General features: G+C 41.9%; 1 long non-coding RNA gene across 1 annotated transcript; it reads right to left on the bottom strand.

Moving 5' to 3' along the window:
* Positions 1-495: 495 nt before the first annotated feature.
* On the bottom strand, positions 496-3,067 carry LOC102156694. The gene is made up of 3 exons (XR_005380295.1): positions 2,946-3,067; positions 1,606-1,874; positions 496-685 (listed from the first exon to the last, which is right to left on the bottom strand). It is a non-coding gene; the product is annotated as an uncharacterized LOC102156694 (long non-coding RNA).
* Between the last annotated feature and the right edge of the window lie 15,407 nt (positions 3,068-18,474).

Raw genomic sequence — 18,474 nt, 5'->3', positions numbered from 1 at the left:
GATCATCGATACAGGTGGTACCATGAAAATGCTGATGATAGTAATTACATTTGATGAGCATTGATGAGAGAACGTATCTAACGCATTTTGCAACGCATGAGAAATCCTCAATAAATGTTAGTTATTGTCATCCCCCCTTACCATCCTATTTTACAGATGAGAAAACTGACATTTGAAACAGCTTAGGAAGTTTGCCAATAAACATCCGAGCCTGTTCTCAAAAACTAGTCTGATTCCAAAGCTGTGCGCTTTTGTCCTCTAGGAAAATGTCTCCTCTGTCCTTGTATCGTCAGTATATGTAATGCTGAACTAATTCACCAAAATCGAGATACATGGTAAAATGGTTCTCCTTCTCCCCCCCTTCCCTGTGAATCGGTAACAAACTTTTACATGAAACGTTGATAATACGAAAAAAAAAAAAGTCAACAGTATGAATATTTACATATATGCCTCTCTATACACACACAGAAAAAAATGTTTGACATTTTCAATTATTCATTTAAAATGAAAACACTCAAATTAGAATTGTGAAGGAAATCCCAAGTTGACTTCAAATCTTCATCTATTAAAATACTCTAATAGCAACTGGTTGACATCTCAATGTAGGAACAAGTGCTCCAGAAATTCCCACTGCCGTTATCTTTGGAACATTCTGGAAGGCTGGGCAGAAGTCGGTTTAATGTTGCTGAGGAAAAAAAAAGTCAAAGGAAATAAAATCTCAGTAGCTGTTAGTCGTACAACATCATGATATATGATATATGTCTTTTCAGGTGAGGGCCATGGGGTGAGCCCATGCACCTGTGCGTGAAAGTGGTTTTTTAAAATTAATTAATTAATTAATCATATTTTTTTAATTGGAGTTCAATTTGCCAACATATAGCATAACACCCAGTGCTCATCCTGTCAAGCGCCTCCCTCAGTGCCCGTCACCCAGTCACCCCCACCCCCCGCCCACCTCCCTTTCCACCACCCCTTGTTCGTTTCCCAGAGTTAGGAGTCTCTCATGGTCTGACACAATGTACTAATGTAAATGAACACACAGAACTGCATCAGAATCTGCGTGTGAGAAAAAAACGAGAATATGCTATGCTGGTGTGTACTTTTTTTTTTTTTTTTTTTTGGTGTGTACTTTTAACAAGAAGCCAGACACAATGTGAGTAGAATGTTTAGGAAAAGGACACAGATGACCTGATGGTTTTTGATCTGTTACAGGTCAAGTGGAATCATAGCTAGGATGTAATGTACGTAGCTGTGTTCATCTTTTCATAAGCCGATCGCGTAACCACGTGTATGTCCACTTTATAAGTTATCACTCCCATTCCCAGAGGAGTGACAAATGTGCCTCTCAGCATTCCGCATATGCTTGTATCCCGGAGAAGACACTGGAAGGCAAACAGCCAGCCTGATACCTAAGGGGTCCTTCAGCCACAGTGGGAATTAATGGACTTCTTCCCCAAAATGAAAGAGAATGTCATGTCTCAGGGCAGAGACAGCTGGTAGCTTGCCCAATGTGTACCTTTCCCCCTTCTCATACTAATAAAACCCTGATTTGGTTGGGGTAGCCATATGCCAAAATGAAAAAAAAAAAAAACTGGACTTCCCAACCTTCCCTGCACGTGAGTGGCCGTGTGACAAAGTTTGTGAGAGTGGGATGTAGGCTGAAGTTCTTGGGTGAGGCTTCTATCACTTTGCTTCTCCCTTCTTCCTTTCCGGAATGCAGTTGTGATGGTTGGAGCTACAGCATCCAGTTTGCCATTATTTCCTATCTCAGGTCTTGAATCTCAGTCCAAGTCCTCTCACTCTGTAGCTGAGCAATGACTCGAATTTTCCTGTGCCTCGATTTCCCGTTTGTGATATCAGGGTAGCAGCAGTTTCTAGTCATAAATGGGATAGTCCACATAAGTGACCTTGCAGAATGATTGGATAGAGTGAATGTTTTGTCAAAGATAGGTACATTTTGTAAGAGGGGTAATAACAGGAGTAGGTACGATATTATTTGGAACAATTACAATAATAAGGTGATTTGAAGGCTGGACTAGGAGATAATTTGGTATGAGCAATTTGGGTTTTACCTCGTGAAAAGGATGCACTGAATAATTTTAAGCAGGAGAGTGACATGATAGCATCTGAGTTATAGGAAAACTCTGGATAAATTCAAGAACTGTGCTGGAAATGGAATTAACTCCCTTTGATACCAACTCTTATATTTAGAGGCAAAGTGTATTAAATGAGGAAGAACTACTATTTGCTCAGAAATTAACTTGTCCTCAGGAGCACTAAAAAAGGGGTTTAGGGAGCCTTGAGCAGGGCTTCTGGATATTTCTCTGCAGGGTGCTCTGAGCCTGTTTTGCAGCTCCCTAAAGCAGGATTTTCCCTCACTGTCAGTATAAGCTCAGTCCCAAGTGAAAGTTGTTAAAACTATAGTTGGACGCTAAGTTGCCTCAAGATTCAAAAACATTGTCAGATTCCAAGTGTAGAAACTACAACTGGTTTAGACACCACAACTGGTTGAGTTATTGGCATTACTGCAATAAAGTATTATTTTGAAGTCATTTTACAAAGTATTGCATATGTGTAATTTGCTATGGAAGTGTTCTATGTAAAGACTATAAGACACTGGTGGCTCAGTGGTTGAGCGTCTGCCTTCGGCTCAGGTCGTGATCCTGGGGTCCTGGGATCAAGTCTCACATCGGGTTTCCTGCAGGGAGCCTGCTTCTCCCTCTGCTTGTGTCTCTGCCTCTCTCTGTGTCATGAATAAATAAATAAAATCTTAAAAAAAAAAAAAGACTGTAAGACATCAATAATTGAACTGAGTTAAACTACCTAAAACACCTAATTTAAGCTACGTAAAAAACACTATTCCACAGGAATCTTTTTTTTAAAACTTATTTTGATATTACTCATTTGATATTATCCGTAAAATTGGGTACAATGAACCAGATCACCTCTGAGGTCTCTTCCAATCCTAATCCATATGCTTTTCAAAATGTCTACAGGCAGGCAGGTGATCAGCGGTGTGATAACTCCCAGAGTGCTCTTGCTAAGTATCACCTCACCTAGTCCTTAAAACAATCCTCTGAATAGGTGGCTATTATTACCTCATTTTACAGATAAGAACACTGAAGTGTCGGGGGGTGGGGTGACTGGGTGACAGGCACTGAGGTGGGCACTTGACGGGATGAGCACTGGGTGTTATTCTATATGTTGGCAAATTGAACACCAATAAAAAATAAATAAAAAAAAAAAAGAACACTGAGGTGCCCAGAAAGTTAAGGAAATTGCCCAAGATCACAGTTCTAGTAAGGGGGGATAGAAAAGGTAAAAACTTAAGGTAGAACTAAAGGGATGGGAGGAAATCACGTACAATGTGAGTTATAGTGAAGGAAAAAGAACTCAAATCCCTACCCCTGAGGCTGGTCATGGGCATCCGGCAGGGCTACGTATCCTGTCCTGGCTGCGTCAGCATCTTGTCAGGAAGTCCTCAGGCCTGGCTTCTGTGGTACAGTGAAGAGAATTTGGAGGCATCCTGAAAGCACCAGGCTCTGGCGATATAATTTTGCTGTCGTCCTCACTCTGCCTCTCTGGCCTCCAGCATAGTATGAGTCTCTGCCAAATTTAGGCCTCCCAGTTTGCCACAGAATGGCCATGGTAACCACAAAACATATATGGAAGCCAGGAGAGGGACTGAGGTCTCATTAGGGGGTTGCCTGTGGCTGCTTCTGGAGTGAGGATCCCAGGTAGCCCCGGAGCTGGATCAGCCATGTCCCTGACACTGCTCCTGGGTTGACCTTGAGAGGATGGTCTCTGCTCTCCAGGAAATCAGGGCTCCTGCCCCTCAGCTGGCGCTAGGAGAGGCACTGGGCTTTCAGCTAGGTGCTTGAATCCTTCATGGTAAGGGCTGCAGGGCCGTACTACTCAAAGTGTGGTCCGCGGACCAACAGCAGCAGTATCGCCAAGGATGTGGGTAGACATGACGGATCTTGAGCCTCCATCCAGATCTACTGAACAGCCCCTGCATTCATTTTAATGAGATCCTCAGGGAAAATGTGCACACAGGGAAGTTTGAGGAGCTCTGTAGTATAAGATGATTTACAAACATTAAAGCACTTCTCACTTCTTCAAAATTTCTGCTGTCAAGGTAGACCAATTAAATCAGAACCTCTGGGGGTGGTGCCCAGGCATGGAGAGGTTTCAAAGCTCCCTCTGGTGATTTCCAGAGGCAGCCTCGGTCAAGAGCCACTGCTTGAGTGTGACCTGCCCCTCTTTTCTAAATCAAACCCACACTGGCCATTTCTAGATATTGGTTGGCAAACCGATACCATTTCATGGCAAAGAACACACAGATCTTTTACTAAAAGAGGAAAATAAAAGCAACAGAATGAGCTTTTCATAAAAACTCATGTCATTGAAAGGATTGGCTTTTATTCTAAAATTATGTCTTTCCTATTATCATTTTTCATCGTTTAAAATGTTCTTTCTTTTATGAAATATTAGAAAAGATAAACATTGTTACAAAATAAAAAGCTACTAACCCTACCTTGGTGCCTTGAATTTTTTTTCAGTCCAAAAGCCTAAGAATCACAGCTCTGGAAAATTGACTTAAATATTTCATTGGATACACTCGCCACCTCTCACTCCCTACTTCCTTAAATTAAAGCCAAAATTGCCTCACTCAGTAAGGTACTACATCATGAGTCAGAACTCAGGAAATGATTCCAGCCTTATAAATATGCATCTTGGTAAAAGGCAGATAGACATCAAGTCAGGCTAAATAACGGAAGGTGTCCGTTACATAACATGTTGAATTTTTTTGAACAAATGGTGATATTAAAAGTAATGACTCAAACTGGTCATCTACAAAGGAGTTTCTTGGAAATATGCTGGACCTGTGGCTCTCAAATTTTAGCATGGCTCAGAATCACCTGGAGCATATGTTAAAGTCTAGGTTACTGGTTTTACCCCTAGAGTATTTGATTCAGTAGGTCTAGAGTGGAGCCTGAGAAATTTGCATTTCTAACAAGTTCCCTGGTCAAGTTCCTTGCCCAGGGAACCACACTTTGAGAACCCCTGCCCTAGCTAGAGAAAATGTGAGTCACAAAGATTAAAAAAATTGTGATATATTAGTTATAGAGTTATATTAGTCATATATTAACATATATTAATTATTGCATATAGTTACTATATAGTTTTATATATATTAGTTTGTCTATGCAGCAAGAATGCCATTTGAAGGTAATGATTTGCAGTGATCTTATAAAATGATTTTTTATAAGCAGCATCATTATAGCCCCAAACTAAAATCTCTGGTGTCGGAGCCAGGTGAATTATTCCATAGACCAGGGTCTGGTTCCAGGCCTGACCTTCACATGTGACTGTGTCTTCCCGCACGTCCCTCCCCCTCTCCATTTGGACCTCTGATTTATAGAACAACTCTAATAAGATGCAATCTTCCCAAAGGTTGGCTCCCTTCCCATCCCGCTGTCCAGTGCTGACAACAAACCCACTGAATTTAGTGCAAGTGGGAAAAACCCCCCACGCTGCCCCACCCTGGGGTGCACCTGCAACCCACCGGACAGCCCACCAGCCTCCAAACGGGTCTCAGAAAAATTAGGCTATCTTTCATTAGCTATCTATCATGTGGCCTCCACCAGGCTGCAGGATATGAGGGCCATTTAATTAGGCCCTGCACCACTCTCTGGTGTGAAAAGGCTCTCCGACGCTTTGATTCCCCACTGCTACGCAGCAGGAAGTTGTTGGCGATAATTGACATAGGATTTCCTTGTTAACCAGCAGCAGACATGCCGGATTAAAGCGACAGAGATCTCGAGAAGAAAGTGAAAGAGATAAGAAGCTCGGGAAGACTTCTGCTTATTTGGCACTTGAGGACCAGGAGGAAACAGCAATCACCCACTCAAGTGGTGACTCCCAGAGTGGAAGGGCGTCCCCTTATCAGACCCATTTCAGCTTGGCTGATCAAAGATTGACTCCCCGTAAAATCACATAGGCCTGGGGTTTGTTAGTTTATTAAGCGGCAGGTTTTAGGAATTATCACAGGTTTAAAGATGGATTGCAGTTTATGTGAAGGGGGAGAGGATTATCGGGTTTTCATCTTAACAATTATAAAATATCACAGCTGAAAGCTTGCTTGCAAATGACATAATTTTCCACTACCGACTAAACAGGTCATTGTGAGGCTGCATGTAAGCGTTCTCTGGCGAGGCAGGAAATGCAGGCAAATTAACTCCGGGGAGGAACGAGGATGAGGGGCCTCCAGACGCCTTGTTCCACTTGGGAAGCTGGTGCGATCCCATTTTTGCCCTGTGCGGTTCCATAGGTAATTATATTTAATTTCTTACTGGGGCCGTTTAGGTCGGCTTGCATTCAAAGAGAGGGACAAGAGAAGCGGCCCACTGAGATGGTTCTTAAAAAGCCGTTGTGATAAATGATACCGAAATAGATCCACATGAGCCGAGTGAAATGAAATGTCTACTTTGGAGTAGAGACAATTATTGTATATCACTTAATAACTTAACCTTACAAGAGCACATGTGGCATTAATAAAGGGCTGGGAGCTGCAAAAAGCATGTTAGGGGACTTCCTTTTGACAACTCTATTCAAGTCCTGGAATAGCCGAGAGAGGCAGGTTTGCCAGTCTGTTCGCCTGCGTACTTGACCATGGATCCATGCTTCCGGTTAAATATCTAACCACAAGGGCTTGCATCCTTGATGATTTTTAAAAATAATTTATGGAGTTTGGGGGGTTTGCTTTCATCACCAAAGAAATCTGTATTGAAGGCAGAAAATTTAGGAAATATGGGAAAATACCAAGAATGAATAAGAATAATCCACCACCACCCCCCAACACACACACAATGATTGGGAAGCACTGGTAAAGCACTATAGGCTTTGTTGTTACCTATACACAAATATGTAATGTTTCATAGAACATGACTCACTGCTGTGTTTCTAAAAACGCACAATTTATGTAACAATGAGCCGTGATTGTTTCCCTATAGTTAGTAAATAGTTTTGAAGGTATGGTCTTGGATTGTGGCATTATGTATGATAATATCATTGATTTAGATAATCCCCAATAGTTGGACATTTAGATTGTCATCGATTCTTTTGCTATTAGAAACAAAGCTGAAATGACCAGCCTTGAACATAAATCTTTGCGTGCTTTTCTGCTTTCTTCGAAGAACTGGAAATAGACTCTCAGGCTCAAAGGGCAGGGACATTTTTAAGGACACTGCTACCTACGCAAATTTGCAGATCTTCAACATAGCTTGAAAATAATGTGCCTGGTGTTGAAGTCAGAAGCATTTTGTGTCCTCCACCCTGGACTGAGCGCAAATGACCGCAGCTATGTCACGGAGAGATCTGTCGCTCTGTCTGCATCACTTGTGTTCTTTCGTTCTGATCTGACCTTTCGCCATGAAGCTCTGTGACAGACTCTGACGATAAACAGAGACTCGGGAATCAAGTTAATGGGGCCAAACTCTGAAGATAATCATGTCAATGTTAACGACTTAAACATGGAACACATCTTTTATCCAAGAAGTTCAAGTTCCTCTAAGAGCACCAATTCATTATCATTCACAAGTGCAAACGGAATTAGTTGAGAAAACCACAAAAACAAAAACCTTAAAAGAAAACCGAAAGAGAGGAGGGAGGAGCAGCTGATTCTGGACCGAATTTTTAACAAAATAACCCTCAGTGCCTGGTCTCACATAGAGAAAATGCTTTTTTCCTTTTCTTTTTAATTTTTCTTACTTTAAAAAAAAATTGCTGCAAAAAGGCTGGGGCCAGTCAGCCAGCAAGTGTGGCTATTTTGAAAACAAGAAAACAAACAACATCTCTGCTTTCTGTGTCCTTAACATGAGTCTCTTTCAAGTGGGGTTTCAAATGTAAGAGTCTGGTTGTTCCTCCTCTGAGGGATGTTTAATGCACAGATGATTGAGATGGTCGGGGACTTTATATTGTTCCTGAATGAAACTGGTCTGCATATGCACAAGTTCATGCTACTTCAGGAATTTTCTGCGTAATTTATTCACGAAGAAGGTGCAAAAAGGATGCGCTTACTTGGCCTATAGCTTTGCAAAATAGATGTATCTGTAAAAAAAAAAAAAAGATGCTCTTTTCTATGTATATCTCTCTATGAATGATAATCTTTTCTATGTATTTTCTATCAAAAACTCTTAATTGATCCATAGTCCTTAAAATATATATTTATCTATGAAATTATTTTTTTAAAACTCCATGAAGACGTTGTCCATCTGATAAGATGACATTACGAGCAGTACTGAACCGCCCATTATCATAGTGAAGCCACCACCGTTTCTCTCTCTGTGAGCAAAGATAGGAAATGGTTGCTCACCTCCTGGCACCACAGACTAAAACTCACTATACTGAAATCACATCGAGTCCAAACATAAGGGGCTGTGTGCCAGAAATTAACCTGGTTTTGCCTGGGGAAAAATAAACTAGTATAAATCCATTTATCCCAAATTTAATTTTCTTCCTCTTTTTATTTTGGGTAATCTCTAATTGTTTTATAAGGCAAAATACAATGAAGTCATTATCCACCGTGAAACCTGCTGAACTGAGGCATTACCAAATTTTGCTGTTATAGTGGTAACCCTGACATTCAACGCTTTGACCCATCTGAAGGGCTGAAGAGTAACCAGCCTCCTCGTCCCTCCATCCTGCTGATGGAACAGACTTAGAAATCACTTCAGCAGCTAGGGCTGCTTTGCTCAGAGAAACATCTGTCCAGGGGAGGCAGGAAATATCGCTAACTGAAATTAAAAGCTGCAAGAACATCGCCTTCTCAATCTGGTGAGCTTTGGGAATGATGGTCCCTGGGACCCCTTGTAATTTAGGGTGCAGAAATCAGAGACAAATGGATCTTGTAATAGTTTTCTCATTACCATCTTGGGAAATTTCCAGCAAAGGTTTGGGAAAATAATGCAATGTCCCTGATGCTAGTAATATAGTCTCACTCGTAATTCCAGCTTCCACAGCCCCGTGGACTTAAATGAAAAACAAATTTCTCAGCTCGAGCTTAGAAAGGCTCTCTGTGAAAGATAGCCACAGAGAAGGTCGGAGAGCTCTTGCCAAATAGCAATGGTCAATTCTGCTTTTCAAATAGAGAAGAGTTTGTACTTCCATCTTATACACAAGAAAACCCCAATTTTCAGCCTCTTCTGATTTTCCTTTGGGGCCCAACAAAGCAATATTGGTTTTAAAAATCCTTTCATCGAGGAAGGGCCTAAGGATTGCTTTTATTTTGTTCTTGAGTTTCACATCCTTCATCCATGAGATAAGGGGCATTTTGTTACGTATCGAAGCATATATATCATCTGATATATACAATATAGTGTTGTAATAATGTGTTATAATGATAATATGTATAGCAAAAGAAGAACAAAAAAGGTGGTGCACACATGGGCGTTTTAAAAATTGCAATTTCTAGAGAAGTTGCCTTGTGTGAAGATTCCACTGTAAGGTACTTCCCCTACAGACCAAGCCAAGACCGCTTTCTGGAAGGGGAGCTGATTTCTTCACACCCGTGATGAGAGTCACTCACGTACAGCAAGGGCTTCCTGTGTTGTGTCAGGCATGGTTTTAAGCATTTTACATGTATGATCTCGGTTTTGGTTTGGGTTGTTTTGTCTTGTTTGGTTTGTGAGCTCGTTTTCTCCTCACACCACCCTCTGTTGGAAAACAAATTTCCCAAACTGGAAATCTTCATTATTTCATGAAATGGGCATGAAATGTCGATCGTTTGTCAGGCACCAAGTGGAGTGTTGAGGACTTAAAAGGAGACCCTGGACTCCAGACATACAGACAAATAAGGACAGTGGCGCATCTTGGGAAGGAGGCAGGGTGCAGAGTGGTTAGTGCGCGGGCTTCGGGCTCAGAGGGACTGGATGTGAAGGCTGGGCTCGATCGCTTACCACCCACCAAGTGTCCCCAGGCCAGCTGTGTGGCTTCTTGAGCCACGGTTGTCTATTGCAGAAAGTGACCAGAATAATTTTGATTCCATAGATTGTTGGGAGAATTAGAATATATCAACCGAGCAAGCACATCATACAGCCGGCATCCAGTATATACTAAGTAAATGATCCTATCTACTTGTTACCATTATTATTAATTTTTATTATTACTATTTCGGTTCACGCTATAACAATTTAGTAAAATATTATGGAATTACAAAAAAAAGATTCAGAACGAGAAGTTTTCACCTCTAACATCAATCTCAGTCCTCACAGATTTCACCAGATTTGCCAGGGGTTCCCAAGGATCGTCTGCTGATAAGTGATAATAGCTTCTTTAGTCTGTGGAGAAAGCACCTCGAGGCTGTTTCTTCTAGAAAGGAATACCTACTTTCTGAGATTATGTTCTTGTAAAATGTTTATATTATTTAAAATCGTATGTGTGTGGGAAAACGTCCTTTCTTTATAGGATGATGGAGACCATGCGTAACATTTGTAGAGTTTATATTTAAGAGTCTATTTGGCAAAATTAATTTAATCTGGCAATTCTTTGTATATCTTCCCTCATCAATTTTTAAAAATATTGTTTTTGTTGCTTCATGAAGTTTTGTGGCTTCATGAAGTCTGGGAATCCCTAGATTACACATATTCTTTTAAGCAAAAGCAAAAGTCAATTTTCTTCCTAGAAAAACTGTGGGTTTGTTTTTGTTTTTGTTTTTGTTTTAATATTTGTTTTCTTTTTTTTTTTGTAGCAAATGGGACTTTTGTAGTGCCTTTTTTGGTGCCAATGGTCTTTTGAATAAAAGACTCATTTTTTTTTTTTTTAAGACTCATTTTTCTAAGTGATGCATCTGCTTTTAATGTCTTAAATGCTAGGATAGGACAGACATATCTTTCTGATCTGGGTTTTCTTAAATAGCCAGAAGTCTTCATGGTAAAGACAGCAACCATCTAATAGAGAAATAACTCTAAGACCGAGAGCCCTGGCTGCACGACGTGGCCTTCCTGACAACCTATAAATGGACCATATTGATGAAGTGAACAGGACTCTCTCTGGTCATTTTCAACTAGAAACTAATAACCCCCGTCATGATATCAGGCATACAACCTCGGTTAAAACTAGGTTCATCAAATAAATCACTCAGGAATTTCTCTATTTCTTTCTCCGGACACATTGCACATCTGCTCAATGAAAGGAGGAACGAAGCAATATTTCTTTGATCAGGATTTTTTTTTAATATCCTTGTATCTGTCCCTTGGGATGCTATCTTTTCAAGTGGGTGCAGATAGTACATCGCTTTCTAATGAATGTAGAGAATTTATGAATTTAAGCTATAAAACCAAGTATGAGGGATTTTAGTTTATCTCAATCTATATTTTACATTGTCATGAGAAAATAAAGGGGACCACAAAGCTGTATTGTGCCCGGTTCACTAAATCTCCTGATCTCTCATGACCTTTCCAATGTGTTCCATTTGTGACCACATGTGTGTGGGGGGGTACAAACAGATGATCGCTTTGTATGTTTCCCCGATATGCCTAAATACATGTAACACTTTTCAGACCCTCTGGCCGTGGACAGTAAAGAGCTTGGCTGAAGCGTCGGCCGTCAGCCACAGCCAATCTTGTCATGTTAACATCTTACTGACTCTGTTAATACTTTCTAGGTATTTGGATGAATTTTGAAATTTGTAAAATGGACATGGTTGCCATCCTGTGTCCTGAGGATCTTAACAGCCCTAGGTCTGCTCCCTGTGTCTTAAGGAATGATGGATATTGTTATTATCACGAGTATGTCTTCTTCTGTTCGTAGGATAGAAAATAGTAGACGTTGTCTGAAAGGAAAGCTAAGCTTTCCTGAATGTGGGAGAGAAAGTGGGTGATAAGGCCGGGTCTTGAGTTTGCTGGCCCCTTCTGCTGATATTGAAAAGAAAGTAGGGGACACCTGGGTGGCTCAGCGGTAGAGCATCTGCCTTTGGCTTGGGTCATGATCCCAGGGTCTGGGGATCAAGTCCCACCTTGGGCTCCCTGCATGGAGCCTGCTTCTCCCTCTGCCTGTGTCTCTGCCTCTCTCTGTGTCTCTCATGAATAAATAGATAAAATCTTAAAAAAAAAAAAGAGTTTGGTAGAGAGCATGCAGGACTGGGATCCAGGGGACCCACACTCAGATCTGCCACCTGCCAGCTGGGTGACAAGATTATGGAAATTTTGAGCTCCTCTTTGGTGAATCTGAGATAACAGATCTCGTAGAATTATGTGGAGAATAAGATGAGTTAAGGTTTTAAAAGCATTTGGCATCTGGCCTGCTACCTGGTAAGTGCTCAATGACTCTAAGTTCCTCGTCTTTTCCAGAGTTCAAAGAAACCCAACCTTGCAAGCTGTGTGATCCTGAGCAAGTTGCTAAGCCTCTCTGACCTTCTGCTTCCCCCTCTTAAGACAGACCATTGTAAAATGTCCTGTAGGGTGGTTGTGATTCAGATGATGGGTGGAAGCACCTAGAACAGGGCCTGAGCTACAGTTTGTTATTTACTGTTATGTATGACTCTTACTTTTACAATTGTAGTGTTGTTTCTATTTTGAGCACTAATATTTTTCCTCCTCTCGCTTCTTTTTCCTGGGCCTCTGTTCATTCCTTCAACTGGCAGATGAAGGGGTTAAACCAGATAAGGCTTCCATCCCTTCTAACTCTGAACTGTGATGACGTGATGTGTGAAACGACATTTGTAAGAGCCTTTTACCATCTATGAGTTGTTAGATAACCTAAGATGGAAGTTTTATGGTCTACATTTCCTACCGATGCTTTCACCTCAAAAGAATAGCCATTATCACTGATTGAGTGCTTCCTGTGGGCCTACCATCCTTATTTTTTTAAAAATAATCTTTTTTAGTTTGGAATAATTATCGATATACAGAAAAGTTGCAAAGAGAGTACAAAGTTCCTATGGACCCATCAGCAGGTGGCAGTTCCAGCGAATATTATAATCTTTCTTTACCATGACACGCACGAAGATGCCAACGTTGATTTATTGCTATTAACTAAACTCTAGACTTTATTTGGAATCATGTATCCCATGAATGTCCTTGTTTTTTATCTGTTCCAGAAAAACAGTGACCATTTCTCAGTCTTTTCTTGTTTTTCACAACTTTGACGGTTTTGAGAAGTACTAGCCAGGTGTTTTATAGAATGTCTCGCAATTTGGGTTTGTCTGATATTTTTCTCATGATTAGACTTTTTGGGGAAAAGAACTCTACAGAGGTGAAGTGCCCTACCACCAACATCGTGTCATATGGTATTCATGTGACATCATGAGTGATGGTACCTGGCGTACTTTTCAAGCGGTAGGCCACTGCCTGGATCTACCAGAGGTTGCCCATTTCTCCAGTTGAGGGATGCGTGATCTGTTTTCAGCCTTGGTAATTATGAATAAAGCCTCAATAAATATTCCCCTAAGGTTTTTGTGTAAACATAAGCTTTTCTTTCACTTGAGTAAATAACTAAGAGTGGGCTTGTTGAGCCTTATGACAAGTGTATGTTTAATTTAATAAGAAACTTCCAAACTATTTTCCAAAGTGGCTGTATCATTTTGGAGCCTACTGGCAGCATCTGAAAGCTGTTTCTCCATATCTCTGCAAACACTTGGTGTTGTCAGAATTGTTTTTTGTTTGTTTGTTTTTGTTTTTTAACTTTTTTATTGGAGTTCAATTTGCCAACAGATAGCATAACACCCAGTGCTCATCCTGCCAAGTGCCCCCCTCATTGCCCATCACCCAGTCATCCCAACCCCCCACCCACTTCCCCTTCCACTACCATGTTCATTCCCCAGAGTTAGGTTTTCTTTAATTTTCACCATTCAGATAAGTGTGCTATGATGTCTAAATTATAGTGTTAATGTTCATTCTCTAATGCCTGATTGTGAACATCTTTTATAAACTTTTTTGCACTGTGTATCTTCTTTGGTGAAACTTTTATTCAAATATTTTGCCCATTTTTTGAGAATTGGGTTTTTCTTTACTCATTATCTTGGCTTGAGAGTTCCTTACATGAATTCTGGATGCAAGTCTTTAATCCAATGTAGGATGTGCAACTATTTTTTTCCTAATTTGTGGTGGGTTTTCATTTATTTATTTTTCTTATTTTCTTAGCTGTCTTGTAAAGAACAGAGGTTCTAAATTGTGATGAGGTCAAATGTATCAATTATTTTTTTTCTTTCATGGGTCATGTTTTGGTGTTGAAATATTTGCCACCCAATGTCACAAAGATGTTTTTATGATTTCTTCTACAAGTCTTACAGCTTTATATTTTGTATTTTATCTATGATTCATTTTGAGTTGATTTTTACATAGAGCATGAGGTATGGATTGAGGTTAACTTTCGGTAAGTAGATATTGAATTCTCCCAGCACCACTCACTGAAGAGACCATCTTCTCTGCATTGAATTACTTTTACACCTTTGTCAAAAATCAATTGAGCCTCTATGTGTGTGTGTCTTCCTATATTCTCTGTTCTGTTCCATCGATCTCTATCTCTGTCTTTTCTTTCTTGTTGTTTTTGTTTTGCCTTGCACTTAGGCCAGCCTTACCCATCCCTAAACAAGACAGTTTCCACTCATAAGCCAGAGCCTACATGGCAGCCCCTCTACTGTCACTGTTGGCCAAGAAGAAATTAGTCCAAGGTTGATTTATGCTAAGCAATCTCATCACTGAAGTTCCACAAAGACATTGATTTTTATTTTTTTTTATTTATTTTTTATTTTTTAAGGACATTGATTTTTAAAATAAATAAATAAAGTACAGTGTTTTTGAGAAAGTAATCCCATGGTGGAAAAGGCTCGAAAGGGGGTATAGGCCCAGAGTGGGGTCCGGAGTGTCCATTTGTCTGACCTGCCTTCCTTGGCCCTCTGACCACCCCAAAAGTAGAGGCCACACACTCTCTACAATAAAACATGTGCAACGGCCATGACCCTACAAGGGTTCATAGTGATAGCCATACGCTTCCTTTTTTAAAAATCAAGAGCGAGCTTTGAGCAGAGCTTTGCAAAGATGGGGTGTTGGAAAAAGTACTGTCAAGGACCTCAAAAAAAGAGGTTAAGTATTCAAAACTGAATTGTTATAGAATTCAGAAAATTGGGCCCTTTAAATTTAAAAATTGTGACCTATCACTAAGAATCTCTTATGGTTTGTTAAAAATAGATAGATAGATAGATAGATAGATAGATAGATAGATAGATAGACAGATAGATAATTGATCAACATAAATTTTTTAAATCTGGCTAGACTCTGTATAGAAGCATTTGAATTCATTATACATTTACATTTTTAAAGTAAGATTTCTGGGTGTTTTTCTTTCTTTCCACCACAAAGGTACTGTTCTACAACTTAACAAAAACACCATATTCATATGTTTTTCATGCAGGGCACCTGCACCAGATAACTTCAAGAAGGCAATTTACAATAATAATAATCTCAGACCACAAACTCCAGAGTGTGGTGAAGAGATTTTGCCCAAATGAGCTCATTCTAAGAGTAAAATCTCACCTTATCCAAGGAAATAACAATTTTTTAAAAATAAGCATTCAAACCTCTCTGATTTGAACTGATGTTAAAGAGAGATACATTTTATCTGTTCACGTTTAAAAGAGCCGCATTATGACATCTCTGCCTCACATGGATTTGCCGAGATTGTAAGCACTGAGCGTGTTTTCTGAAATTTAAGTATTTTTAGTAAGAACCTGATATGACCCGGCTGAGCTGAAAGACACCTGTTAGGCCTGTCCCCCAACACCGGAATGACAAAGGAGGTCTGCCAAACACAGAGGGCCTTGAATTAGTCCAACAGAACACACCTTTGTAGGGGCCCTCAGGGATTCTGGCTTAATGAATCAAAAGGAGTGATTTATAATTAGCCCACCAATTGTGCCTGAATGGGTGCTTCTAAAGTGATAGAAATTTTCTGCTTGGAAAAGCTATTTTTCTGTAGACAAAAGGAAAAGGGGTGGGAAATGTCTAGTTCTTAAGAACCTACTATGTGTTCCACTTATTGCATTCATGACCACATCGCAGCCTCACAGAACTGCCCAGAAGCAGGTAGTAAATTCCAAATGGGTGGGGCTCAAAATGAGTTTGCTATATTTTTATTTCTCCTAGAAAAAAAAAATGACCGCATTCCCTAGAAATTGTACCTGCCTCCTACAGTCATTACAACCCATAGAAAGCGCTGCTTAAATGTTTCATTAGCAGACACACCCAGGAATGTAAGCATTGTGAGTCTCCTTGCAAGTTAGGTGACCCATTTGTCTGGCGCCCAGGCCCCCCACCTCCTCAGACCCCTAGCCCCTCTGATGGGTGAGATCAGATGTTTTCATGATATTGCTACTAAGGTCTGGCCCAATGGCCTTAACATCCCACAAATTTACCAGTGTGTCCTGAAAAGCCAGAGAGAGAGACAGAGACTGGCAAAACTGTTCACCTCCCCCCTGCCAAGACCGCCCCCCCTGCACCTCACCCCCCACCCTGAGTGAGATACAGACCCTCTGCCGTGGCCTCTAAGGCCTCTGGTAAACCTTTCCTCTTTCTCCCTTGCCCCTGCCCTCCGCACACCTTACCCCGCCACTCCCCAGCACAGGGACCCCTTCCCTGCCCCTGCTCCTGGGTGCAACCCTCTCCTGCCGCTACACTTGGTCCTTCTTATCTTTCAGCTGTTGGCTTAAATGTCACTTTGCCCTAAGAGCCCTCCTGTGACTTTCAGGCAGGGGGCCCTCCCATTATGTTCCGTTTCACACCCTGCTGCCTCCCTGGCAGCGGTGAAGTCCTATCTGCAATCACGCAGTTATATGTTTGCATACTTGGTTGTTTACTTGTGGGTGGTTTTTTTTTTTTTTTTGTCTGTGCCCCTCTAGTTAGAATCCTCTGTGGGGGCAGGATCGGATCATCATCCCCTTTAATCCCCAGGGTATTTTCATTTCCTAGGGCACCTGGCACAGAGCAGACACCCAATGTTTGCCGGATGGGTGAAAAGGAGACCTAGGGTGCTGAGGTTGCTGGGCACAGGGTGAACTGCCAGCCCCCGAGCACAGCTCCGCTGTCTCTGGGAGTCTCAGTGCTGCTCTTCGTGGTGTGATGGCGAATCCTTTCAAGCTGGTTCATGTCATCCCCTTGCATCACTGCAGGCTCCGGCCACCAGCCCCCCTCCCCCCCCCCGGCTGTGACAAAAGCCCAGGTGTAGCCCCTATAGACACCACTGTCTACCTCTTGGATCTAGGGAGCTCTGTGTGCAACCAGAGGCCCCTGGGCCTTTCCATCCTCTCCCCACCATCAGGTGGCTAACCGTGGGGTTAGCTACATGGGAGGAGCACCATGCCTGCTGCCTGGCCAGGGTGCCAAGGGTGGATGGGGTAGAGGCCTGTTGGGACTCTTAGACAATCCAGGCAAAAAAGGGGAAGGGCAGCTTCCAGGAGGAAAAGGAATCAGCAAGAAAAGGAGGAGGAGGAGGAGGAGGAGGAGGAGAGGAGGGAGGAGCAGGGAGGAGGGAGAGGAAGCCAGGAGCTCCTGCTCCGAGAGCTTCCTATGTGCAATGCACTGCGCCAGCAAAGGACGGACATATCTCTCACTTGTACTCCTCAATCTTCTATGAGTTTAGAGGACATTGAGGCTGACAGAAATGAGATAGTGTGCCTGGAGTCACACAGCCACAAAGCGGCAGAGCTGAGAGCAGATTTGCTTAAGAAAATGCATTTTTTTAAACCAAATCCCTCTTGGCTGAGATGCTGGCATTCTTTTGCATACCACACACCATTCCTCTTAGCTCTGCTCCCTTACACACTGCCTTTTATGGTGCACCATCCGCCCTACGATTCCAGAGGGTAGTGAAAGAGAAGGCGAAATAGTGCTGTTGGGTGAGGAGGAAGGGGGAGCTGGCTGGCTTCTTCCTGTGGTGACTGGACCTCTCTGCTCCTGCCATGCACGGCACTGGTTGCAGAAACGCTGATGGTGAACGATGATGATGATGATGATAGCAGCTTGATTTAGTGAGTGTTTACTGTGAGCCACGTCCTAGAAGTGAGGACTCCTAGTATTGGGCCTGTTTTATAGATGCAGAAACCGATGGAAGGGCGAATTACACAGATAAAAAGCTAAGAAGGCTTAAGGGCTGGCTCATCTCCCCACAGTAGGAGCCCATAATGTCCAAAGGAAGATCTACGATACTTAAAATTGTTATTGTCCAAATGTCACCTTACATTCGACATGGAGCCTCCAAAGCGTGGTGTCCAGGAGCCAGTTATCCCAGGCCAGCCCTGGATCCCATGCAACCACTGGAAACAACCTGTCCCAAACCCGCTATCCTGTAGGAACCAACTCAACAGCCATCTGTTCCTAGAAGATTTCCCAGAGGCTCCCCCCCGCCTTGGAAGGAATTCTTCCTTCCTTGGAGCCCACAACTGGTGGTGAGATGCTCCATCCTACTCGTGCTTCTCTGTCA

The sequence above is a fragment of the Canis lupus genome, chromosome 28 (genome assembly GCF_011100685.1).
Source record: "Canis lupus familiaris isolate Mischka breed German Shepherd chromosome 28, alternate assembly UU_Cfam_GSD_1.0, whole genome shotgun sequence".
Classification (NCBI taxonomy): Eukaryota; Metazoa; Chordata; class Mammalia; order Carnivora; family Canidae; genus Canis; species Canis lupus.
This window is presented reverse-complemented; position numbering and strand designations above follow the sequence as displayed.